The sequence below is a fragment of the Pinus tabuliformis genome, chromosome 3_1, assembly GCF_031772625.1.
Source record: "Pinus tabuliformis cultivar Carrire ecotype Pingquan chromosome 3_1, CPIR1, whole genome shotgun sequence".
NCBI classification, from domain to species: Eukaryota; Viridiplantae; Streptophyta; class Pinopsida; order Pinales; family Pinaceae; genus Pinus; species Pinus tabuliformis.
Genome location: NC_142301.1, coordinates 558,696,491 through 558,723,671, shown reverse-complemented (window position 1 = coordinate 558,723,671; position 27,181 = coordinate 558,696,491). Strand labels below are relative to the sequence as shown.

At 38.4% G+C, this 27,181-nt stretch overlaps 1 pseudogene; it reads right to left on the bottom strand.

Moving 5' to 3' along the window:
* Positions 1 to 1,448: 1,448 nt before the first annotated feature.
* Positions 1,449 to 27,181, bottom strand: part of LOC149188219 (protein CLMP1-like) — a 62,766-nt pseudogene continuing 37,033 nt past the window's right edge.

Sequence of the window (27,181 nt, the reverse complement as noted above, 5' to 3'; positions counted from 1 at the left end):
GCAGTAAATCTCATGCTGCTAATTTATTTCTTCATAGTTTGTTATGCCAAGTTGCCAACAATATATTTTCCTTCAGTGCCTTAGGAACCTGCATCATTCAATTTTTTTTGTTAATTGGTTGGTCTCATAATATTCTCATTCATATCATTGTTCATAAACAACACAGTCTTTCACCATTATGAAGTATCATGAACTTACTTTAACTAGTATCATTTTGGAATTATACATTTGTTACTTAATGGATCCTCTTCTATAACCATATTTAACTTGTATGTAGTTTGCACTTCTTGTGAGATGAACAAAAAAAATACAACCATGTTCAAGAAAACCATGTTTGAAGTTGTTTCCTTGGTAATTGAGGAATTTGGTTCACTTAACCTAGGTGCAATTTAGGTTGAGGCTTCTTGCATTGATATTGTGGTCAATAGTTGATGAATACACCTACTTTATCAAACTAGACACATAAGATTCCTATGATATGACTCCATTCTATGTGCAGATCCTCTGCCTGACAATGTTACTTCTCTAGTTTTGTTGGGCATATTACTATCATAGGCCTCTCTGTCATGTGAAAAATAATTTTTTTTTACTGTAAGAGTGTCCTAAAGAATTGTATCCCAATGCCTCCCTTATTTTATTTTAGTTGTAACATAGTCTTCTTCACTTTTATCAGTGGTTAGGTTGTTCTAATCTTTATGAGTTTTCCATTTAACTTAGACCAACAAATGTAGGTTGTTCTAATATTTATGAGTTTTCTATTTAACTTAGAATAGATTTGAAGCAGGTTACACCAGCCAGACCAATAATCCATGCCCTCGTTGGGTTCATGCTGGATTTCATGTCTTTTATGGCTTCATTTCTCTCTTCATTGTGGTTGCACTTCCCTTTCTGTCTAGCCTTGTAGGTCTGTTAGGAGGTTTGAATTTGCCAGTGACTTTTGCATACCTTTGTTTTTATGTGGGTTTGTATTAAGAAATTTTTAAAAGAGCTAACAAAATTTTAAAATATGGGTGTCTTGGGGTTCTTGATGATGCTACACAGGGTAAAATTAAATATTACAAGTCATGTGAAGGGCAGTTTAAATATAAAACCGTCATAAAAAAATTCACTGATGGGCAGGGGGGCTCGTCAAATTTAACCCCTGACCTTGTGCATTGTGAAAAAACCACACTGATAGGACATTTTCCAAGTGTTAGAATATTCCTTGGAACAATTATTCCAACCTGTGATGTCCTATTAGAGTACCTTACAACGTTTGATACTCTATCCTATGCCTATGGGATTTTACTATTATGATCAACACTATTGAAAAACAAGGTAATATCTTTCATTCAAATTTTTTTTCCCTTTTTCAACTATATAAATACTGAAGAATTTGACTTTTTCAGTGCTACTATACCTCTCAAAATGGTAGGTCAAAGGAGATGTTCCGTAGAACATTTTGAACTTTATTGAATAATATCCTCTCTATTTCCATCCTTAGCTTTGTCTCTGGTCCCTTTTCTGGAAACATCTGCATGTGGAATTTTTGTTTTGAAATTGTTGCTTTCTTGATTGGTTGCGTTAGATGAATGATTCTTCAACACAAATTTCAATATCACTAGAAGAAGATCCATTGAGCTTAAACCCCTCAACAAAGCATCTAGGTTCTCTTTGCATGTTGGGTCTTCCAATCTGAACTCCACTTGTGAGAATTCAAAAAGCATTTTTCCCCACAATAGATGGATCTGAGATCTCATTACAGTAGCATGTTCTTATGCTTCCATAATGGATGCTACTATCTCCTCAATAGAATCTCCATCAACCCCAACCTCTTTCTTTTTTTCTTTTGAGGATATCATCCTTCTTGGTTGTAGATGGATATTTTAACTCATGTTGGCATTGCTCTTCTAGCGTCTCCCACATTTTAGTTGTAGTCCACATCTTCTCCTTTGCACTATTAAAAAACTAGATATTTATGAAGCATCCTGTTAGGCCCCTATACTACTAGTGTAACCCCTTATTGTTATTAGTACAACCCACTTATTATATTGATGTACCCATGTAGTTCCCATATTGTTACTATTGTGCCCCATGGAAGCCCACTATTGTTATTATTGTGCCCTTACATTATTATTGTTATGTCAGCTCTGATTATGTTATGACCCCTTAGACTCCTATATATAGAAAGGAGGTCTTTTAATTTGTATCATCCAAGAATTGTTCATTTATGTAATGTAAAGGAGGTTGACCCCTCGAAGAGGCCGAATTTTAAGGCGTTGATCTATCTTTTCTATCTTTTTCTTGAGCTGGTTTCATAACATTTGGTATCAGAGCTTTGGATTCTAGGGTTTCGCTGCTCCAAACAAGTCATCGTGGAATTTTTGCTATAACTTTTTTTCTCCAACGTTTCATAAGTTGCAAAAAAAACCCATTTGAGAATAAGTCATGCTGAACCTCGGTTCTAAATTTAAGAGATTTTTGTGCTATATTTGCAGAGATATGATCTGAGGAAGTTAGTATTTTTGCAGACTCCTGAATTACATTCCAAACAGGTGACCTAGGGAAAATCATCATAACATTCTCTCTAAGAATCAGATTAAAATTTCATAAGAAGGTACAGAAAGAGGACAGACTGTAGTTTCTTGTATATATTGTGTAGAGCCAAAGGTCGAAACAGTGACACGTGGCACTTCATACAAGTTCGCTCTTCTGGAAAGGTCTATAATCATGTCATCTTGGTAGATTGTGCATAACGCTTTCTTGGAGAATCCAATTTGGATCAAACTAGTGGCATTGGAAAGAGGACACAGAGGGCTACTACAGGTTGCAATTTCAGAACTTAAAGATCCAAAAGTACAAAGTTACAGTCGTTTCAAGATTGAGCTCCTAAAATCAAGAAAAAGCAATATGAGGAAGTTTGATGGCAAGGATCCAGTAAATTGGATACTTCAGATGGAGAAATATTTTGATCTACATGGTGTACCACTGTTACAAAAGGTATGTATTGCATCTTCATATTTAGAACCAGATAAATTTTTATGGTATGAAGGGCTTTGTTCTCGTAAACAACTTGTTACGTGGTCAATTTTCACGGAGGAAATGATAGCACATTATGAAGATACAAAGAGCAACACCTTCTTTAGAGCAACACCACAACAATTGGAAAGAGTAAAAGAGATTTGTGACATAGTGGAAAGAAAAATTATGGAAACCAATAAGCATACCCCTCACAACTATAAAGATGGAAGTGTTGTTTCTCCTAGCCTTCCACAACCTACAAGGGTTACACCACAACAATTGGAAGAAAAAAGAGAAAAAGGGCTTTGTTACAATTGTGATAGCAAACAGACTAAAGGTCATAAGTGTGCTGAGAAGAAATTATTTTACATAGAATATAAAGAGGAGGAAGAAAAGGATCAAGAAACATCAAAAGAAGAAGATATATTCCAGGACCCCACCCCAGAGAAAGAAGAAATGAATCAGACGATATCTTGTAAAGCATTGGCAATAATTACCACTCCTCAAACTCTCAAGATAGAAGGACATATCAAGAAGAAAAAGGTGCAAGAAGTGAAAGATCACATTGAGAAAGAAGAAATGAAGCCAACCATATCTTGTAATTCATTGGCTGAAATTACCACTCCTCAAACTATCAAGATAGAAGGACATATCAAGAAGAAAAATGTTTAAGAAGTGAAAGATCACATCGAGCATCAAGAAATGAATTCGAACATATCTTGTAAAGGATTGGAAGAAATTACCACTCCTCAAACTCTAGAGATAGAAGGACATATCAAGAAGAAAAAGGTTCAAGCAGTGAAAGATCACATCGAGCATCAACAACAAGTTCTCCAACTTTTAAAGGATAACGCCACTTTGCTGCAAAATCAAACGAAACAACAGGTAGATCAACATTGCAGTGAAAAATGTTTTGACATAGATGATTGGGTATTTTTACTGCCACATCTCAGGAAAGCTATTTATGAGAAGGAAATGTTGGCAATACTACATGCACTTAAAAAATGGCGACCTTACCGAATGGGAAGACTCTTCAAAGATGAGGATGTGGAAGCATTGTTTTGTGCTATTTCTATTATCCAACCAAATTGGATAAACGAAGCAAGGGATGAATGGAAGAAGGATGAAGAAGTATGGCCACTTATTCAAAAGTTTCAAAAGATCCCGATTCAAACAATATTGCCAGAAATTGAAGAGGAAGAAAAAATCATATTGGAACCTGGAATAGTCACAGAAAAAAGAACCCGATAGCTACGAAATCGATCAATTTCAGAGTATCTCATCAAGTGGAAGAACTTACCCGCTGAAGATTCCACATGGGAGGACAAGAATTTTATACAGAAGCATCAATAACTACTCAAGCGTTGAGGACAACGCTTTTTGAAGGAGAGGGGCATGTTAGGCCCCTATACTACTAATGTAACCCCTTATTGTTATTAGTACAACCCACTTATTATATTGATGTACCCATGTAGTGCCCATATTGTTACTATTGTGCCCATAGAAGCCCACTATTGTTATTATTGTGCCCTTACATTATTATTGTTATGTCGGCTTTGATTATGTTATGACCCCTTAGACTCCTATATATAGAAAGGAGGTCTTTTCATTTGTATCATCCAAGAATTGTTCATTTATGTAATGTAAAGGAGGTTGCCCCCTCGAAGAGGCTGAATTTTAAGGCATTGATCTATCTTTTCTATCTTTTCTATCTTTTTCTTGAGCTGGTTTCATAACACATCCCATGTACCAAGATCAACCTTGTTATCTAAAGAAAGATACCATCGAAGTTTTTCACTTTCAAAATCTTTTTGAATCAGTGTAGGCAATCCCTCATAGAAGTTAAGTTTTATCCTCAAAGCTTCATCATAATTTTGTCAAGCATGGGAGTATTGATACTGGACCCCATCATATGCAATCTAAAGTTGTGCCATAACCAACTCCTTTGAAGGATTTTCATCAAAAGGAATCCATTTCCTAGCTGCACACATATGGACATTGCCCCAATTGTATAATGACAAAGCTACCACCTCCTGGAACTTGCATGTTGCCATATCAAAGAGGTGTTGGCCTTCTTCACTCGTCACAATTTCCTCTAATGCCTTAGAGCATAATTGCATTCTTACACCATGCATATCCACCTGAGCATCTAGATTAAGGCCTACATGTGTATGAAACAAATGAGAAAATTCAAATATCCAGTCATCAATTTCAAGTTCTTTTCCTTCAAGATCATCCCCATTTTTGCCTTTACAAGTTCCTCTAAGGATACCTACTTATTAGGTTCCTTTCTCGGGTCTTCTATTATGATATCATGACTTTCGCTTGATGAACCAAAAGCATTCTCCTCTCCTTTGAAATCCTCTTCTTGAACTCCATCTACTAGAGGTTCCTCCTCTTATTCAATCAATGGTGCCTTCTTAGGATTCACCTCAACCACATACAACCTCAAAGGATTGTGTTAAAAAGTTTGATTAGAAATTATTTGTTTCTCATTCAAGCCCCCACTTGTAGAGGAGTCTATGTTTGAGTCCCTATCCTTTTCTGCTCAGCAAGCTAAGATGGAAAATATTCTTCCAATCTAAGCTCTTCTATAGTTGTGATATTCAGAAGATCCCCATATAAAATCTTGTATTTTATTAAAACTGCCTTGGACGAGGAGAATTGTTTCCTCGCTATTTATCTCAACTCCTTAAATTTAGATTTGTCTGGCATTCGACTAAGCCTTGTATCATGGTAAAAAATGACTTTCAATGGCCTCCATTGAATTTATGCCTGTGCTTTCTTCATAGGTTTAGGGGCATGTTTAACCTTGTGACCTTGAGAACCATTAGATTCTTTGGATATTACTCTAGAAGATTCCAAGACTAACGTCTTTTGTGGTGAAGAATACCCTTTGGAATACATTGGCAAAGGAGGTTACTGCAAAGGGGGCCCATTGGATTGATTACTCAAGTTATCACCAAGAAGCCTCTCCTATTTATTTTATTTTTGTGGCATAGGTCTAGCAGGTAAACAAGGTCCCATATTGCCAAGAGGAGTTCCTCGAATTGCTGATGACCCCATGGTTGCAGGAGAAGTCCCTCAATATGCCAGCACTATAGGACTATTTTTCAAGTCTTGTTGAGCATGTTTGTTGTTCCCAAGAGCAACATGTAACCTTTTGAAAAGTTATAATACATCCTAGTGATTCACATGAACCTACAAAAGGGCCTGCACATCTCGCATGGCTAAGTCTAGCCTGCCCATAGCCTCATATGCCCGTGCCCTTCTAAAAATAGACCTACTGAAACGAGGGTGTACTTTAAGAGCTAGTGTACATCCATTAACAACACTTTCATATTGAACATGCTTCATTTGCATCAAGCATGCTCCTAATTTTTTATGGGAGATGGCACGGTCTGGGTGATTCCTATGATAAGATTGATAGCCTTTTCATATTGTTCCAAAGAACCCACATAGTCTTTATTTTGGAATCTTTTGGTTCCTTCCACTTTGAGCTTGTGTGCCCTTTTGAGGAGGAGAGATGAATCAAGATCCATTTTACTTCGAGTGACTACTCAACATTTATCATTAGTAGAACCTGCCCTTATGCCTTTTTTTTTCATCTCCCCAGACTTTCCTATGATAGCTTCCCAGCAAAGAGAAAGATATCCCAACCAATAATGTGAACTGGTCTTACATTATATTTTCTATCTATACTAGATAATGCCTCACAGAGCTTTCTTTTTGTTCCTAATAACATTTTTTCAGTCGAGCCAAATGAGGCTAAATTCCCGACACTTCACAATCTCCCAAGATATGGATCTATACTTTCATTCCATCACTAGATACTTTTATGAACTACTATTTCCTCCATAGACTAGTTTCAACTGGGCATAGATCAGGGTGTACAGTCCCGACAATGGAGACCCTGTCCAAACTTCTAACTAGTTTCAACCATTAATTTCCTCTCTAACCTATCCACTATTGAGTGAAATCCAATCTTGGTGAACTTACAAATCTTAATGCTAATGTGCATGCCATTCTAAATTACAGATACAAACTATACATAAAAGTTGCAACTAATCAAGTTTGAATTTTGATCATGACCCATCATAGAATGCAAATGAATCCAAATATGTTGGAGGTGTAAGTCATATTGATCTAAGATGTAGTGCCACCAGATAACACATTCTGAAATATGATTTTTGCATAAAAGAGAACCATTAATTTTTGTGAAAAATCCTCTACATTTCATTCTAACGATGAAGACGTTATTACAAATTTTCAAGCTATTTAAAAGTATAATATTACACTGAAAAGTGTAAGATCATATCTTGAAAAATTTACCATGATAAATGCTAAACATAACCATCTGAAGGTCATATCAATATGAAGTGGGGTAGGAAGGCTTGTACAATTATTCCAAACAAAGGTTTGAACAAAAGCCAATCCCATTCAATGGCTGTTGGAACCAAAAATTTAAACATGTGGAGATGAGCCTCATTAAACTTACAAAAATAGTTCACACAACCAATATTCTAAAATTATCTCATGCAGGTTGTGGCTGAGTGCTACATCACTTTGCATTTTTTTCATAGTTAGTGCACATAATTGCAGTCACAGACTTTCAAGAGATGGTGAGGTGCTTGGATTCGAAACATCTAGTTAGTTGGCTCCCAACAATATACAAAATGTCTTCAAGACATTTGCTATATGTGAAAGGTCTCTCAACTCAAATGTTTCAAAAAATTGGAGAACATGCCAAAAATTGGTATTGGCATTCATAGTAGAACGTTCATTACGATCCAGATTATTGAGCTCTCAATAAGATGTTCCAATTCATAACTAGAGATAGGGATCTTAGAAATGAGAGAGGTGATAATTGGAAACATAATCCCTTCCATTTTTAATTTGATTGTTCCTCAAGAGGCCTAGGATTGTTGCTAAGAGATCTGAAGCTCTGTACTTTGTATGTTTATCTTGTAATAATTTGTCATTTCAATTTCTTTGCTTTTTTGTATATAATGTTGATTGACACAAGCATAGAATCAGTGAAAGGTCAAATTCACACATTATAAACAGAGTCAATTATTAAATATTTAGCAATAGGAATTTGGAACTATTTGCTATCAATGAAGTTGTTATTTTGAAGAAAATTAATTACAGTAGAGGAGAGGTATATTGTGGATGGGTGTAAATGATGCCTGCCTTCAGTGTTGAGAAATGTAGCTCAAGAAAGAAAATATTGCATAGGTTTCAGTATGAACATGGGAAATGGTTCAAGACACTTCACTCCTGCCCACCTTGGAAAAGTGGCCATTAATTCCATCTTGTAATTTCACTTGAAAAATTAAAGAAAATTGAAATTCTAATATTTTGAATATTTATGGATTTAAATGAAATGTCAAACCGGCTCCAAGGATGAAAGAAAACATTGAACTTCCTAATTACGCAATAGTTGAGGCCTATCAAAGGTAGCATGAGGTTCCAACCCATGTATCCTTCTAATTTATTAGATGGTTTCACAACTCTAAAAGTTGTTCGTGTTTCAAGATATCTACTTTGTAAATTTGTTATGGGATGTAGCTTTAACTAATTTTATCAAATAGAATACATGATTTTGTTCTTGTAAGAATTTCCAATGGTTGGGGAGATGATTTGGATATTTTTTCAAAGCATTTATCACTACTCAAGGTTTTTTTCACATTTCGTTTTCAAATTCTCTTCAAGATTTTCTAAAATTGGTGTGGTTGTACTAATAGTGGGAATGTAGACTAGATTGTTAGAGGAGGGTTTGTCACTGTTGGAAATAATACTGAGAGGGGGGGGGGTGAATCAGTATTATCAAATTCTTATCAATCTATCTTCCTTATTTATACTTTGAATAATTCTTCAAATATTGATCATTACTTTGTATGTCAGTATCATAAAATAATGAGCAAGAACAAGAAAAGCAAATAGTCACACAAAAGAACACCAGATATAATGTGGAAACCCAATGTGGGTGAAAACCACCTGCTGCAATATGTCTCTATCTTCTTTCAATTAGAAACTCCTTTTACAATGATTTTGTACTGGTGCAGTCCTTTACCAATACGCAGGCTACAACCTGCAGAGAGCTACAACCCTCTCTCGTTTTCCAGCTTCTCCTGGAAGGGAGCTACAACCCCCTTATCTCTTGTACTAGCCAAGATACTAGTACGTAGGTGCTAGCCTACTGAAGGCTACAACCTTCTCTTTCTTCCAGGGACCACGAATCATAAATTTTCAGACTGGATCCATGAACATCAATCAATCATCAAGTATATATGCATCAAACAATCTCCTTTTCCCAATTAGCACTGAATCAAGTAAACACTTCTCTGACAGCTGTACCTAGACACAGTAACAGTAACCACACACTAAATTCTGAACCAAGAATACTGCAGCAATAGACAGATGCAGCTAGATCATAATTTAAAGATATACGCTACTTCAACAACCTGAAACCTGCGTTCAGATCTATAAAGGATAATTCCTTCTTTCAAATATTCAGACACTAATTAACCCAGATTGTCAGATTTATAGATAAAGCATGCGCCTCATATAACAGATCAAAATCATGCAAAGATACTATTATTCAAGCATAAATATTATGACCCATCAAAAGAACTTATCCTTCTTTATGCGCTAAGGTTCCTCCTCCATTCAGATCCAGATCTGCACCATAACCCAATCACAAATATTTCAGATCTAGCACTTATTAGATATTCAATTCATTCGATGATACTTTGCCAAATGATCTCCTTCCTCTTTTATAGTCTTAGGCCTTCCACAATACCATGGTCCAAAACCATAGCATCAAAAAACTGTTGGACTAATACCAAGAACCAACCATGAAAGAGCGTGAGATCAATACTTTTGGATGGAATACCACGAGCCAAAACCATAGGATCAAAAAATATAGGACTAATACCATGAACCAACCATGAAAGTGTGTGAAATCAACACTTTTGGATGCAATACCACGGACCAAAACCATAGGATCAAAAACTGTCGGACTAATACCATGAGCCAACCATGAAAGTGCGTGAAATTTTCTCTTCATGAAAGGAACTTTTCTCTGCATGAAAGTGCGTGAAATTTTTCTCTACATGAAATAAACGTTTCTCTGCATAAAAGTGCGTGAACTTTTCTCTCCATGAAATAAACTTTTCTCTGCATAAAAGTGCGTGAACTTTTCTCTACACGAAAGAAACTTTTATCTTCATGAAAGTGCGTGAACTTTGCTGCACTATAATTTATCATCTGAGATGAGTGGGTTGCCATCAAGTACAACATATGTATCATAATGCCAACAGTCACTATGTATGGTATTGTGACATTCCTATATGGATTTTCCTTGAAAACATTTATCATTTGACTTTTTTATAAATGGGTAGGTTGTTCTCAGGGAAATAATATTCCTACTCCTTTTATGACATTTAACCAAAATAGATTTCCATCAAAGATTCTTTGAGAGGTAAGATTATCTACTTTCTCATGCTTTCAATTGCATCTAAGAAATTTGTAGGTTAATTGTGTCTCTTATCTCCTATACCTGAGTTACATTATTATTTATCTTGGTTTTTGCAATTATTATTAGCAGCTCTGTTTTTATGTGAGAAACATCCCAGTTACTTGTTAACTGGGATGACAAGTTACAATCCACGATGTGTTTAGTGCCAAAATCACTTGTTTTTTATCTATTGTACTTGTTGTAGGTACAATATTTTCTCTAGAGAGGAGAATATGTTGTAGGTTGTACTGCTATACAACAGAAACACTGCTCCCTACTCTCCTTCTTGGCGTTCATGTAGTTGGGGCTTGTTTGTTGGGGATCACTGTTTGAGGGTGGATTTCAAGTCACAGGATGGGTTCATGACTACCAATGTTTTTGGGCTAGCCATATATCTTGTGAAGAATCCCAATTATTTTGTCACATGTTGCTTCAACAAGAAACCATGTGCATTAGAAATGCTTCTTTTTTGTTATTCATATTTTCAGTTTTGTGATGTTTTTGGATAGACTAATTGATGGGATTGAATTTAGAGTATGCAGGCTAATTTTTGATACAAACTTTATGATATTGTTTCAAATGTTGGATTTTTTAGCTACAAAATGTAGTATTCTCCTCCCCCACCCCAATACAAGAACGACCATGGCCTATTGCTATGAAAAATGAGGACATAGTAGTCATTGCCAAAATAGGTTTTGGGAAAACATTAAGTTATATTTTACCTACATTTATTCATCTTCGACGCCAATGTAACAACATTGAGATGGGCCACAACACGTTTTTTGGCACCAACGTGAGAGCTTGAAACTCAAATACAAGAGGAAGTGATTCCATCATGATGCAACCCAAAATGGTGGCAAGATTTTTAGATTATTAACATTCAATCATTTATACATATTTACCTTGATTTGGATTCCACTTTGGACTTTGTTCCGTCCAATATAGTGAAAATGGGAGTTTTCAAATCTCACACAGATATGCTCTTTCATACATTCCCAATAAAACCGTGTTGCCACAATTTTGTTCCTTTTCTATGGTGTCTTTATCAGACCACCTTATGGACACATTGTGAAGTCCGTGTCTTCATACAATCAATGTATTCTAGTTTGAACTAAGGAAATAAAATATTAATTCATCTTACCTCAGAAATATTTATATGTAGAGGAAATTCCTATCCCACACCCATTTCCAAAAAGGAATTATGCCCTTTCCTTCAGAAATCAACGCAACCGTTGCATATTTAACAAAAAATGAGGTTCTAAGTCTTTGCACACATTTTTTATTTTAGAATTCCAACAAGAATTAGAGTTATCAAAACCATCAATTGAAATGTCTAACGAGAGCACAAGACGCCACACTTTTCAGAAAATTAATTTAATACTGGAATTGAAAAATGCCAATGTATTCCTATACATATTTTTCAATGGATCTCAACCCATTCAATGCTTTTTCAACATCAATCTCATTCCTGGCATTAAATTATATACAAGGCAATTTTCCCTCCAACACACATCTATTGGATGATCGTTTTTGCATATCCATTTCTATGATCAACAAGCATCAGAAGAAAAAACTCTTCAATGATCGAACCACAACTTCTCTAACACAAATCACAGGGACATTATACTTCATGACATTCAAGTTCTATACTTAAAACTTTATTGCAGAGATCACAAATCGACTATCCTCTCTAAGTCCATTTACATTCCCGAGACTCATATGTCTAACTCGAACACTAGCCATGCATTGAAAGTTTTCCTCTTGGCCTTCTAATATAGAGGTTTCTCTTTCGGTATGCTAGTATTTTATCTCATATTTCCTAGCTATGTGTTGGGATGGGGTTCCCTCAGTTAGTTTTGGGGAAAAAGCCCAAGTTTTGATGTAAAAAGATGTAGAGTCTGCGCAAATTGTGGACACAGAGAGAGGAGTAAGTTAAGAGTCATAAAGGTTTTTTACCCTCATCCATGTAAACTTGAGTCAGTTCTTAAAGATCTAACCATGGTCTGTAGACCATGGGATTGTATAAATAGGTGTCTTAGAGAGTCTAAGGCAAATAAAAAAGAGATAGAAGCTTTTTTGTCTATGGGTACGACAGAAGGAGTCTGGGGAGTTAGCGTAGGAACATAAGAGGAAAGGCTCTGGAGCTGAGTGCACAGAGGCCTAGAGTAGTTTCCACAACTGAGTGCGTGGACCCTTATAGCTAAGTGCACAAGGAATTATGGAGTCTATAAACCTATACTGAAGATCAATAAAGAAGACTGTTGCAGAAATTCCTGAGTTTTATCTCTTTACTTTTGTTATGTATGATTGTGATATATGATGTGATGAAATGATGTCTTTATAAAATAATGATGTATTGATGCACGAATTAACTTGATCCATATTATTATCTAAACACAATTAATGTTAAGTTATTACATGAAGATCATAGCACTTTCTAATAAATTTATCGAACATATAGGTAGATCTGAGTAAATACTAATCTAAGGGTCACCTATGGTGCACGTAAGTAGCTAATTTGCATGCTCAAGATCCACAAAAGCTAGTTGTAGAACTTCGCAGAGGTTTAGAGGCCGATTGAGGAAATTTACAATGCTAAGCAGTAAGGGCTTAGATATCTGTGCGAAGGTAGATCTAGGTTATAGAATGACATCACATTGATCTCTGGATGCAAAAAATTGGTTCCAACATCCACCCATACTGCTTTGCATGAGACTTCAGTCCACACTATGTGGATTGATGCTAAAAAGGACAGTAGTCTAAGGTTTTGTTTGGCGCAACTAACTCTGGACATGGGTCAAGACCTGCTAAGCCAAAAAATGGTTCTGTTTCCGGGATCGGGATCTACATAAAGAGATGTGTGAAGTCACATCACTAGAATATGACCAAGAAGGAAATTGAGAATTTTTTGGATAGAAAGATACACGAATTCACAGCGCAGGAAAATAGGAATCCACACCTAACAAAAGAACAGTGGTTGGGCAAATATTTGTACACAGAAATACATGAAAATTTCTTCTGCACCTTCCTGATTGAACTATACGAGCGGATAGCTAAATTGGCAAACAAACGAGGAAGTTGGAGGCTTGAACATCCAATAGTGTGGACTCCGGAGCTAGTGCAGAGGTTGGATGCCTCTGAAGATAAGATCGGATGCATTGTTGACCATTGGCTTGATCCGGTTATAGGAGGATTTATTACATAGTTCGAGGTTGACACCTTAGTCAGTTACATCGAAGCAGAGAAATGCTTATTTAAGGGACTGTGAGGTAAGTATTTGAGGTCTTTGAATACGTGGATTAAGATTCTCTTGTGTGAAAAATGGGTTATGCCATTGCCTTGATGTTTGGATCTACGCGAAGTTGATAAAGCTTTAGAAACCAAGAAAAAAAAGGTCCTAAATATAGCCCATCAATTGGACCTCCTTCAACTGACGAAAAAGGAGCAGTTAAGGCCTCGCCGTGAAGCATTGTCCAGTTGACAAGGTAGGGTTTTCCATGGACAAATCATCCATCCACACCACCTCAACCTTCACCTCCACAACCTACACCTTCACCCACTCCACCACCACCACCACCATCCAACATGTCGAATACCATGAAGTTGAAAGTTTTCAAGGGCTAAGGAAGTGAGGATCCGAATCAGTTTTGGTTTGTTGAAAATGTTATGTGGACATCAAAATAGATTACTAATGATAATATAAAGAAGGCGCAGTTGGTTACCACTCTGTAGGATCGCGCGCTAACATGGTACATTAAGTATTGCACCGATAATCCATTGGTGTCATTAGCAGATACTTAGACTACTTTGAACAAAGAATTTGGTAAGCCTAAGTCTAACTTGCAGTCAGTAATTGGACTTAAGGAAATCATGATGAGGGCCAATGAAACGCCCTCGGAGCTAGATCTAAGACTGAAGTGTGTGATACGAAAAGTTAATATGCATCTCGCAGATAGTGAGCACTGCGAGAGGTTTATAGCCTCGTTCCTGCCCCACCTAAGGATTGCTTTATCACAGCAAAAGATAGGAACTCAAGCGGAAGCTTTGTAAATCATGATGAGATTGCATGAAACACTTATTCAGGACGTGTCTTTTCGAGTCCAACAAATTCACTCACAGTTGCAGAACCTCTGTTTGGAATTGTATATCTTGAAAAAAGAAAAGTAGGCCAGGACAGAGGTGCGCAAAGAAGTCTGGTGCCTCAAGTGTAAGAGTGAGGGGAATGATAAGGATCATTTCCCGATCTTCATGAATCATATCACGGGGGGGTGGGGGGGGGGGGGGCCATGGCATGAGATTGTACTAGTTAGGCACGCCCATCATGTCAATACTGCACTTCGTTTGACCAGATAATAGAAGAATGCCCTATGTTGGTAGCCAAGATATAGGAAGAGAAGGCGTGGCCTCAACATCCTACCCAGAACTTGAATATGATGAGGGCTAAGCCCCACGAGGAATATCCAAATGTCGATATCGTGCTAAGAAGTGGAGTAACGATTGGTGATTATAAAGGAAAACAACGTGAGGAAAGTGAGTGGGTCCGCAAGGTCCCGGAAAAGGAGACTGGTTTTGATTTGGAGCACATGAAGGAAACACTTACGAAGGTGAAGAAAAGCTTTGTTGAGGCCTCTACCTTAGAAAGATAGGACAAACTTCCAGAAACTGGCTCGCTACAGAGGTTGACCCCTCATTGCTTACGACCTTCTTGGACACTTGTATGAAACTGTTGTGCGATAGCAAGGCTATGAAATGGCTACAATAATTGATAAACAAGTGTGATGGTAAGGAAAATGCTCCTGAGGGACACCACGTAGTCTGCAAGATTGGTAAACATAAGGCACGAACAGGGTGCGAGATGAGGCTCACCACATAAACAGGGGACTATGAGATGGACCAAGTTATTTTAGATCTAGGGTCTGATGTGAACGTCTTGCCTAAACAGACGTGGGAGAGAATGTGGAGAATTGAGCTGCAATGGTCTCTGTTTCAGTTGAGGATGGTGACCCAGTAAAAAATTATCCCTATGGGACATATGCACAGAGTTACCGTAGATATGGAAGGTGCAAGCATGCTGGATGATTTTGAAGTGATAGAAATTGCTGATGAGAGAAATCCATAGCCCGCTGTCCTTGGAATTTACTTGGTTATTGATATGAATGGGGTAATCAATTTGAAGAAGTAGAAAACATCGTTCGAAAGGAAATCACTCCGCATTGTAGTACCATTCAACCCTACAGAAGGACCACGCTATATTGAACTAGTCCACGACTATGAGGAAATTGATGATGATTTGGATCAAATCTACAAATTATGGCACGAGACCAAGATTGGGTTAATCCAATAACTAATGGATGAATTGTATGGGACCATGAAAGCTCCTTTACCTCAGACTTAGATGAAGAATTGGAGCATTTGTAGAATAGGTTGCATGAAGAATCTACACTGCAGTAGAATATGATGACTAAATCACTGTGATGTGTGTCATCAAAGGTAATAAATTTACCTTATTATGATGGTTTAACCAATGTGTATATGTTTTTGGATGCTTTTGAAAGAGAAGTCCTAGAGGATCATCGCTTTCAGGCACTGGATTTGGCACTGCGCGCTATGCCTGCTCAATGGTGGGATGCACACAAGGACAAATTTGATGAATGGTGTGATTACAGGAGGATGATGAGGGTGTGATTTGGTCATATTAAAGTGTGGTTAACCGAGAAATATGATGGGAGGAATGATTCGTATGATCATTTAGCAAAGTGGACGAAATTCTATAGAACAAAGTCGTAGCCAGAGTGGGTGCACTTATTCTATCACACTCTAGATATAATCCCTATGAATTGGTACTTGGAAACAGATCTCTACCATAACACCGTGGAGTGGGATGTCTTAAGGAAAGGCTTTTTGATGACCTTCACTTTTGAAGATGGAGTTAAAAGCATTGGTGAGGCTCTACAGGAGGTTAAGGTAGCAGTCTTCAGAATTCAGTAGGATCCTTTGGAATTAGTTCAACTAGATTGGAGCACCCAGCTAAGTCATGCGCTGGAATGTTATAATGTGGCTACTGAAGGGGGGGATGAGGATCCAAGGAATATCAATATCCTAGAAACGAAAGACTCCATAAGGTTGAAGGTCTGCAAATAGAGAACCCGAATATGACTGCATTGTTGAAGACTAGGGAGGTAAACATTGGTACTGAAGCGAAGCCAAAATTTGTGAAGATCATAGATTACTGGGATGATTCCACAGTGGATAAGGTTGCTTAATTATTCCGTGACTATCAAGATTTGTTTCCTACAAAATTTTCTAACCTAAAATTCATCATAGGTTACCTTGGCGTGATAAAGATTTCTGTGAAACCAAATGCGAAGCCTATTAAGAAAAGGTCGTATCGCCTGTTAGCCTCCTGTTGCAACAGGGTTTCATCTTTCATGATTGACATTTTTACATGCCAAATATGTAATACTTTGCAGGCTGCAGTGTTCCATATTTCCACAAGATGCCATGAAGTGTGCTTAGTCCAAATGCACTGTTGTATTCAAATTTTGATGAGTTGTTCCAGTTTTGAAGAGTTTTCATTTAAAGGTGGTCCAAACAGTCTAATCTTGGTCTCCCTAGGTTTCAGTTTCCTGTTTAGAATATAGAGAATGTATCTGTCCAAACAGTTTAATCTTGGCAGATTTGTAGATAGGTAGAGAATCAAATGGACCCAACTGCTTAATCTGGGCCCTTGGCAGAAATAAGTGTAGATTTAGATAGGAAAGCATTCAAAAGAAAAATTGTAAATTAGGGTCTGCAAGTCTAAGTGCACCCACCCAAAAAGAAGAAAAAATGTTAGGAAGGTAGGCTGGGTAGGTAGCTGTGAGGTTGCAGAATGATGATTCATGATCCATCTTATGTTTTAAAGTCTTATATCTTTCCAAATCACAGTTGCAGGTAGTTTTTCATCTGGAGGAGCTCGAGCTAGATATAACTAACTTCCCCTTCTTCTCATTTCCGAAGTCATTTACTAACTTCCCCAAAGAGTTCAAGATCTGCTTGATTCCTCTTAGTTCCATCATTCTCCATATCAGCTGCCTTGGTGAAGATCTGCTTCGCTCAAGGATTCCATTTCTTTACAAGCTCTTTTCCCCAAAATTAGCCTAAGGACCCTTAACTTAGTGCTTTCTGGTCATCTCCATATTAACTACTGACTGTATTATCTAAATCCCTAATCTGTATCCCCTTCCCCTACTAAAACTATGTATATAAATCCCAAAAATATTATGTATCCCCTCCCTAGCACTATAGCCATATTTTCCCTAAAGTCTGGGGAAAGGCAGTCCATCTGGGGCTGTTTTTAGCCCATCCGAGTCTTAAAGGAATTAGTCTGACACCTGGTCAAGCTAATAACCGTTGTTTCCTAGTCCTAACCCTCAAAAACCCTCTTTTCTGCCCCTAACCTAAAGTTTTGTGCACAAATCATGAAAACCCCCGCTCATAAACCCTCAAAAACCCACGTTTTACCCCTTATGCCAAAGTCCCGAGTGTAAATATATTAACCTGCCCGTTTATAACCCCCATAACCCACATAAACCATAGTTTTGACCCCCCCCCACCACGCTTTATTAAATTTGGAATACTCTGTGTATATTCCCACCCCTTATCGCTCCGCCGCCTCACCTTCGCCGCCGACCATCCGATCACCCGCCCCACAGATCAACGGTGGGTGGGATTTCCCCTCTCCCAAGCCGCCCGAAGGTTAGCGTCCGGGAGATGGGTGGTATTCCCGCTGTACTCCCACCACGCGTCGCCTTCTGGGCTGTGGCGGAGCCCCCTCTAACAAAACCACCCATGCCCAAAGGCGTTGCGCCCAGAACCACTTACTGCCATCCACCCTGTGACATAAGCCCCACGTCATCTGCCTGCGTGGCCTCCTGTCACTGCACCGCTGAGTCACCCTGCCACCTCACCGCCATTGTGTCTTGCCACATCATCAGACCTACCGTATTGCCACGTCACCTCCGTACATGCTGACATCATCATGCTGACGTCATCCTGCCATGTCATCTGTCGTACGAGGTCCGTCATGCTGACGTCATCAACAATTTTGGCGCGAAGGGTGAAAATTGCACTCTAGAGCCCCGGAATCTGTTTTTGAGGCAGTTTTTGATGCGCGATTTGCACCTAGTGCAAATCGTGCATCACTGGATAAATTAGGCCAAAATGGAAAATCCCTCATCACGCAGCCCCCAGCAAGCCTGAAAGGCACAGAATGACCTATTTTTCTTCGCGAAGCACTCAGAAAGGAGCAAAAAATAGTTTTGAAGAAGACCGAGGGCCGAACAGCGGCCATTAAATGTTGATTTAACGCACAGCACATCAGAGCAGCAGCCCAGTTTATTGTCAAAGAGTATCAGAGGAAGAAGAAGAGCCAAAGAGTACCAGTCAATATTTTTAGGGGCTCGAAGCAGCTAAACATTGATGAGCCCCCCAGCAAAGTCAAATCAATAAGTGTAAGCCCATCCCTGCTTTCAAATCACAGCTAAAACATTTAAGGCGGCCGAACAACAAAGAACAAAAACCCATGCACAGTTATTGCAGAGGCAACTGCACCAAGCCACCGAGGACAAGCACATTCACTTCATTTTGATACGGCAGCCCTCAGCGCAGCCAAAGATATTTTCATGCATTTATCTCAGATAGGATTAGGTCAAATTAATTATTCTTTAGGACCTGTTTAGGTCAATATGTAATAAACAAATTGTAGAGAGTTTTTCCATATATATACTGCCCTCTGCATTGTTTCAAGGGCTGGTCAATTGGTATTTTTTCTCTAGAGGCTCGCACTGTATACCTGAATTTGTTTCTGTAATCAAAGATTGCCGAAAGTTCTGAGAAGAGACTGTTTGATGTGTTGTTAATTTTTTTAGGAGACTGAAGATGGAATTCTTGTGCTGCAACCTGATACAATAAGTGCTTCTTACCTCCGTTTATAGTTTACCATTATCTAAATAGCAGAAAGAAAGATTAGCTTAGAATTTGTTTAAATACACTCTATGCTCAATTTTTGTTGTTTCTTTATGTTTTCCTCTGAATGAATTGGTAATGAATATGAATTCCTTTTGGCTCATATTTACCTCGATTCACCTGTGTGTGCCAATTATCTAGGGATTCTTTACTACCCCTAGGTAGAGCTCTGTTATCTTCCCCTGTTAAGCTGATTGTGGGATTCTTAACTGCCCCTCATTACTTAGCATTCATCCCATCCTTTAAACCTGAAACATTGTTTCATGTGTAGCTACCCTGCTCCACTTTTCTCTCTTGTGACCAAGAAAACACACCAGCAGTCCTCCTTCTCGACTCCATGCCCAATGGTTTTAAACTTCAGACTATGCTCTGCCTCTCTACCTGAAAACATAAATTTTCCCACCAAAATCAGAACAAAAACCCCTGAACTCAATAGCTAGCGTAAGATCCTTTTCAACAAAGCTAAATCTGAAAGAGAGAGTGCTCTCTGATTGCAGGTGGGCTAGAACTTGCAGTCCAAAGATGGTATGTGGTTACCTCGGCCGTATCCTTTTCCAGAGCTTAAGGACAACCTGAGTGATAACGTAATGGCGACTCCACTGGGGAATTTCCTCAGATAGTTTCACGAAGAAGGTAAGAAAGCTCCGCTGAGACCATAAATCAATCTTTTCAATTGTTGTTTACCTCTTAAAACTACAGATGAAGCCTGAATGTCAGCCAGGAAGCCTTTGAAACTGTTCTTTGCTTTGCATTAACAGGAGTAAATAAATGCTGCTTCAGTCAATCTTCATGCTAGTTTTAAGTTACAAATAGCTGTCCCAAATTTTGATTAGTTCTTTGCTATTTCTAAAAACATTCCCAGAAAAATACCAAAAACAAATTCGGAGGCTGGCTCCCAAGAAGAATTCACGATATACAAGATCAAACCCCGACCCATACCCTCTAGCTGCTTTTGAGAACCCGAACTTAATCCCAAAGATTCTTAGGAAGCAAGAAAGACAGGAAAATTTTGCTGATTTGAGTCCTGAAACAGCTCACCCAAGCTGTGTTCCAACTCCTGTCAAGGTTTTATTTCGTTCAACCCCTATTTCCCTTAGTTCATCATCCACATCTCATAGCACTCCTTCCACACCTCCATTCGCTGCACATATTCCCATTACCACTACTGTTGTTTCCAGCGTTCCAGTTACTCCTGTGATCCCCGTTACCCCAGTTGTTCCATTTATCCCCGTTGTTCCACTTATCCCTGCCAATATGGCTAATAGATATGCACCCCTGCAATTACCTGCTAATGCTGGGGCTTTACCTCAAGATTACCAATCGAAAATCACGTATTTTGATTCCACTGGTCCTTTCACAGCCATTCAGCATACCAAAAAGATGCAAGATTATTTTGAAAACTATGAAATAGATGATGATAGTGTGAGAATGAGAATTTTTGTTCAAAGTTTAACAGGTGATGTAAGAACTTGGTTCAGATCACTTGCTGCAAATTCCATAACCACTCCAGATGAGCTATACCAATCTTTTACCAACAGATGGGAGAAAAAGAAAGACCCCTTGCACATACTAGCTGAATACAATACAATTAAAAGAGGTCCTCAAGAAACTGTTTTGGAGTACTGTGCAAGGTTCAATAATGTTTACAATGCAATACCACAAAATCAGAGGCCTTCCCCTGACCTTGCCTTGTACAAATTTCCTGATGGTTTCGACCCAGACATGGCATACCAGTTAAAAGAAAGAGCTCCACAAACCCTTGCAGATGCCCAAAATGTTGTTGTGACCGTAGAGGAAAATTTAATTGCCAAGAGAAATAGAGCTAGAATGGAAAGAAGAACCACCTTTAAGGAAGAACCCTCAGCTTTTGATCAAAAGCTTGAGGCTATTATCAATGGCCTACAAAGGCTGGGAGAGAGAGTAGAAAATGTTGAGAGAAAAGCATCATGGGAAGGACAACAGTCCAATACCATAAGGAACCCAAATTTTAGGAAAACGCAGAACACAAATGCTGGTAGGTCTAGACAAGACCATGACATAAGACCTCCTTTTCAAGATAACTATGTTGAAGGATCCACTTCTAGTCAACCCATAGAAGACACTCACACGAATTTGATGAATCTAAAGGGTGAGCATCAGACTTTCCTGACACAAAAAGACCAAAATGAGCATGATTGTAATCAATTTCACACTAAATCTGGTGAATCTTTTGATTTTAAACAAGGTTATGATACTGCTGTATATGAGGTACACAAACAATATAAGCTGAGAACTAGGACCATTGACATTTCTGAACCTGGTAAAACAAAGGAAGGCAAACAACCCAACAATATTAAAAACAAAGTTGTCATAACAGAACCAGCTGATACAACTATCCTAAACCTGCAACAAGTGATTGTAGAAGACATAACAGACACGCAGCCTTCTGTTGAGCAGCCTCTATCACCTCCTTCCTCAAAAGAAAATTCGAATAGCGTTCCAAAAAGCCCTCCTGAAACTGTACATCTGCAAGCAAAAACTTCCCACAACGCTGATAAACAAGAGAAAATCGCTGATAATTCAAATGAAAAAGAAAAAATTGCCATTATCAACACGAAGACTCCATTGGAAAAGCCATTTAACTTAGAGGCAGAGATTGCAAAACTCAAGATACTTGTTCCTCTTTCAGAACTTGCCAAACATGACGTGTATAGGCAACAAATTCAAAGATCACTACAAATACCAGAGGTTAAGGACGATGTAAATGTTTTGGATGATTCCCCAGAACTGTTGTTTGGCCCAGAAGTTAATGGAAAATCAACACATGGACCTGTCCCACCCTTTTATGTCAGTTTGCATATACATGACCAGATTTTGCACAATGCTATGTTTGACTCCGGGGCATCGCACAATCTTATGCCCAAAGCAGTTATGGAAAAGTTGAACCTCGATATTACGAGACCTTACAAAGATTTATACTCATTTGACTGAAGTCAAGTCAAATGTTTAGGCCTCATCAAAGACCTGTGTGTCTCCTTGATCCAATATCCCAACAAGACCATCCTCATGGATGTGGTGGTGGCTGACATCCCACCAAAGTACCATATGCTCCTATCAAGATCATGGGGAGCAAAGCTCCAACGATCCCTTCAACTAGACCTCTCCTATGCCACTATCTCAGTCATTGGGCAACCAAAGAGACTATACAAAGAAACACTCATGAAATATGTGGTAAGTAGTGAGAGCAAGCCTGAAAATTTTCCCATTTACTCAATCCATTCTGATATGGATTCCTTTATTTTGTTTAATGATGACACAAGTTCTCTGACTGATGATAAGACATTGGTTCTTGAACAAAAAGCACACATAAATGAAGAATCGGTTACACGTACACATGAGACTATCAAAATAGTTACTTCAACTAGCATACTAGAAGAACATCCCCAAACAGAAATTTCAAATCTGCCCGTTGCATGAATGACTGAAACTTTTGGTACTAACCACAAGCAAGAAATCATGTGGTACTTAGAGTTTGATGGCTCTGTCAACAAGTTAGGGGCAGGGGCAGGTGTTTGGATTCACAATACATATAACAACCATGCAGAAGGCCATGCCTACGGACTGAATTTCAAATGCACCAACAACATGGCAGAGTATGAGGCTCTGCTGTTAGGCCTTAAAATCCTCAAAGCTCTAGGAGCTAAAAAAGTGTCTATCCTAGGTGACTCTGATTTAATCATACAACAGATGAAAGGTAATTTTGTTACAAATGACAATAGAATGAGAGCCTATAGGACTGCTGCCACTAATATACTCAATGCATTCACTGAATTCAAGCTTGACAAGATTTCAAGAAACCATAATATTCATGCGCACAGCCTAGCCCCTTTTGCTAGTACGTGCAAGCTTCCTTTTGACCCAAACCATCACTTCACAGCTGAAATAAAACATAGGCCCACTGTCCCAAATAACATCAGAGATTGGCAAGTGTTTGAAAACGATGCCCAAATTAATAATTTTCTCACCCTTGAACATGAATTTTCAAATTTTAACATAGATATGGATTCTATGACAGATTCAAAATGGCAAATAGATGAAAACCAGCAGGCTGTAACTTCTGCAACAGCCAAACAAATCCTAAAACCCATGGTTTTTGACAAAGAAAACATTGAACAACTGAAACAAATGCACTTGGAAGAAATAGACAAAACAGAGGCAGAAATCATTGAGCTAAAAGATAACTTTTTACCTGCCGGCCTAACCCCACTAGAAGACATGTTTGACGCTAATGATGTTCTCAGAAAACCAAAATTGTAGCCCATAAACAATGATATAGAAGAACACAACATTGGGATAGAAGAAAATCCAAAGATGATGAAACTGTCCAAAAATTTGCCCCTTGATCAAAAGCCCAAGTACATTGATTTATTCAAAGAGTTCCAAGATGTATTCACTTGGAGCTATGAGGACTTGAAATCCTATGATACCTCAGTGATCCAACACACCATTCCTTTAAAACCAAACCAGAAACCCTTCAAGCAGAAACTTAGAAGAATCAACCCTATGCTTCTTTCGTTGATTGAGAAGGAGGTGAAAAGAATGTTTGAAGCAGGCATAATAGCACCCATCAGATTTTCTGAGTGGGTGTCCAATCTTGTTCCTACAAGAAAAAAGACAGGTGAAATCAGACTTTGTGTAGATCTCAGAAATTTAAATCAAGTCTCCTTAAAAGACCACTATCCTTTGCCCAAAATGGATCACATCCTACAAAGAGTAGTGGGGTCATCTAGAATCTCTTTGCTAGATGGCTTTTCAGGTTTCAACCAAATACTTGTTCACCCAGATGACCAAGACAAGACGGCCTTTACCACACCGTGGGGAACATTTAAGTATGTAAAGATGCCATTCGGTCTTAAAAATGCTGGTGCTACCTTTCAACGAGCAATGGATATTGCATTCACCAAAGAAATACATGATTTCCTAGTTGTCTACCTTGATGACTTAACCCCATTTTCCAAATCTGATGAAGAACACCTCAAGCATCTTAGGCAAATTTTCATGACATGTAGGAAATATGGCATTTCCTTGAATCCAAAGAAATCTCTGTTTGGCCTTGAAGAAGGCAAATTACTTGGCCACATCATATCAAAAGATGGGATCAGAATTGATCCTGAAAGAATCCAAGCTATCCTCCAAATCCCATATCCAAGAAACATAAAAGAGCTGCAAGCGTTCCTTGGGAAAATCAACTTTTTGAGGAGGTTTATCCCAAATCTGGCTGAATTGATAAGACTGTTAAGCAATATGCTAAAGAAGGATGCCAAGGTAAAATGGTCTCTTGAAACCAAGCAAGCATTTGAAAGTATCAAAACTGCATTAACCCAAACCCCTGTCCTCACCAGCCCACAGTTTGACAAAGATTTTATCATATTTTCGTTTGCATCTGATCACACAATAGCTGCTGTCCTTTTGCAAAAGGATGAACAGGGAGCTGAAAAGCCAATCGCCTTTTTCAGCTGAGCCTTAAGAGACACCCCTTTGAAGTACCCAATAATGGAAAAGTGGGCCTACACACTTGTTAAGGCCATCAAGGATTTTAGAGTGTACATACTGTATTCACACGTGATTGCCTATGTTCCACATGTTGCTGTAAAAGACATATTGACACAAGAAGGATTAGAAGGCAAAAGAGGAAAGTGGATTGCAAGCATCCTCGAGTATGACATAGAAATAAAACCAACCAAGCTGATAAAGGGACAAGGTCTAGCTAAACTAATGTCCGAAACAAACTTTCAAGCCTTAGACATTAACCAGCTGGACAATGAACAGGAGCTGGCGACTCCACAGATCAGTGAAATATTTCTGCAATGCCCCTGGTATGCTGATATATGCTTTGTATTGTTAAACCTGTGTGCTCCCCCAGGATTGTCCAGGACCAAGAAAAGATTTTTAAAAATGAAGGCTTTGAAATTTTGTGTTATAGATGGTGCATTATTTTGGAGAAATCATGAAGGTATATTGCTTAATTGTTTAACCATGAATGAAACTAACAATGTCATGAAAGAATTCCATGTAGGTGATTGTGGAGGACATCTGTATTGGAAGTCCACGGCTGATAAAATTCTAAGGGCTGGTTTCTATTGGCCCACTCTTTTTGCAGATGTAAAAAAGTTTGTTGTTTCATGTCACAAATGCCAGATTTTTGAGGGCAAGAGAAAGCTGTTACCCCTGCCCCTTAAACCCATCTCAACAGAAAAGCCTTTTCAACAATGGGGTCTTGACTTCATTGGAGAAATCCATCCCTCTCCCTCAGGCCAACACAAATGGATCCTAATAGCCACCGACTATTTCACTAAGTGGGTTGAAGCCATTCCCTGTAGACAAGCCAATGACACCATCATTATCCAATTCCTTAAGTGCAATATCCTTTCTAGATTTGGTTGCCCTGAGAAAATCATCACTGATAATTCCGCTGCATTTAAGTCCAAAAAGATGATCAGTTTCTGCCATAAGTTTCATATCACCCTGGGCCACTCTACAGCCTATTACCCTCAAGGTAATGGCCTGGCAGAATCTTCAAAAAAAAGTCTCATCAACATCATAAAGAAGGTGCTAGAAGAAAACAAGAAGAACTGGCACAAAAAATTGATAAATGCCCTACGGGCAGATAGACTTTCAAGCAAAAGATCAATTGGGATGAGCCCTTATGAGCTGGGATACAGCATGGAGGCCAGATTTCCTTCATCCTTGGGCATTCCTACTATCAAGCTGTTACAGGAGATTCAGGCTGAACCAAATGACATTCAAAGAAGAATCAATCAGACAATTCATCTTCAGCAAACCAGAGAACAAGTTTACGACAGAGCTCAAATTTTGCAAGAAAAGCTCAAAAAGATGTTTGATAAGAGAGTTAAGGCTGAGGATTTCAGTATTGGTGACAAAGTTCTAAGGTGGGATTCAAGAAGAGAAGACAAGGGAAAACATGCTAAGTTTGATTTTTTATGGAAAGGGCCATTTGTTGTCTCTGTTGTTCAGGGAAATAACACTTATTTTCTCAGGTCTATAGAGGACAGCACTGTTGAAGAAGGCCCTGTTAATGGCCGTATGCTGAAACATTACCATGATCCCTTTTAAGGGACACAATGCAAGCCTTGTATATATCTTTGTGCAGTAATATTTGTATATATTAGCATTCTGTTTTTATTTTGTGTAAGCAGGCTGATTATTTAAGGAGCAGCAGTAAATTTTATGAAGACACAGCCGATGCGAGTATTCCAGTTTTAAAGGCTCTGTCTCTACACCAATTTCAACAAAACAACAAGAGGAAAATTGTCACATTACAAGCAATTCATGGTAGAAAAGAACTATTTGCAGTCAAAGGCATGTTCCAACAGCATTGTACATAGTTATCAAGCACGTAGAAGAAAGCAGGCGATGCTATACAATTCACAGTAACTCAGTTGAGGAGAGAATGGTTCAAATTTCAAAGTTTCACATTTTTAGCAGCCAGAACAAAGAAGTGTTTCCAGTCTACAGCAACAAATAGAAAAAATCAAGGCAGTTTCACCTGTTGTTCTTGGCTTTTCACAAGGAAAAACCATCCCCAAGTGGAGCCACTGTTAGCCTCCTATTGCAACAGGGTTTCATCTTTCATGATTGACATTTTTACATGCC